A 984-nucleotide genomic window follows, 5' to 3' on the forward strand; every position below is an offset into this window, starting at 1 on the left:
TGCTGCGAGGCCCAGGCTGCCCGGGGGAGCCGGGCAGTCTAGAGGGTACGTTCTGTCTTTTCGGGACAACATAAGAGGACCGTGGACTGTGGACTGTGGGCCGTGGACCGTGGGCCGCTCGTATGCACACCACCCTGGACCACACCCACCCTTCGGGGTTTGGGAATTTCTCTGGGAAGCATCTGGGGCTCCAAATAGGCCTGTTCCTGGGGTCCCTTCCTTCAGTCCATGACCCCCGTCAGTGTGAGGACCACTAGCCAACCTGTAAAACATTCAAGCATCTTGCTCTCCTTGGTCCATTTTCTCTATGTGCTTGCTGATCCACAGCGTCTGTGCTGCATAGTTTAGAGTTTGAGAAATTAGCAGCAACCTTCCCCAAGATGAGGCTTTTGCCGCATGATTTTTTTCTGAATGAATCAGGGCAAGATGCTTTTCAATGGCTGACATTTTACCCAGAATCCATAAAACAGCTGTTAGCTGTTATCAACTCTATTTTTAAGTAATGTTAAATCATAAGGCCCATAGGATCATCTTTATTCAAAGAAACCAATTAAAACTGTATTAACTTTGTGTTCAAAAAATAAAAAAAAATTAAAAATTAAAAAAAAGAAGTTGCCTCTATGAAGTGTTAGGAGGATGGAATTAGTTCATGGAAGTGCAATGTTTACTGCACTGGCCCATTCTTTGTAAAGGGTCCTTCTAGCCACCCTTAAGCCAGAACTGTAGAAACAGACAAGTCCCAAGCTCTCCCTAGTGGGCAGGACATGATCGCAGAGCTTAGCCTTCAGAGTCCATCTCCATTTAGTTCACACCTGTCAACACTTATAAAACGTAATATTAAAGACTGATTTGAGCTACTGACCCCACAAGATTGGAGAGCACATACTCATTCCATCTACTGCCACTGACAGGAGTTCACTGACTGGAGGACCCACCTTCACCAGATGTTGGAAGGAGGACTCTGTGGATAGCAGTGTGTGTGTG

The 984-nt window shown here is 46.1% G+C and overlaps 1 protein-coding gene across 1 annotated transcript in view; it reads right to left on the bottom strand.

The window, feature by feature from the left end:
- Positions 1-984, bottom strand: part of LOC102760915 (gasdermin-C) — a 48,514-nt gene that overhangs the window by 22,990 nt on the left and 24,540 nt on the right. The gene's annotated exons all lie outside the window — the stretch shown is intronic.

Source organism: Myotis davidii, unplaced genomic scaffold, assembly GCF_000327345.1.
Source record: "Myotis davidii unplaced genomic scaffold, ASM32734v1 scaffold317, whole genome shotgun sequence".
Taxonomy (NCBI): domain Eukaryota; kingdom Metazoa; phylum Chordata; class Mammalia; order Chiroptera; family Vespertilionidae; genus Myotis; species Myotis davidii.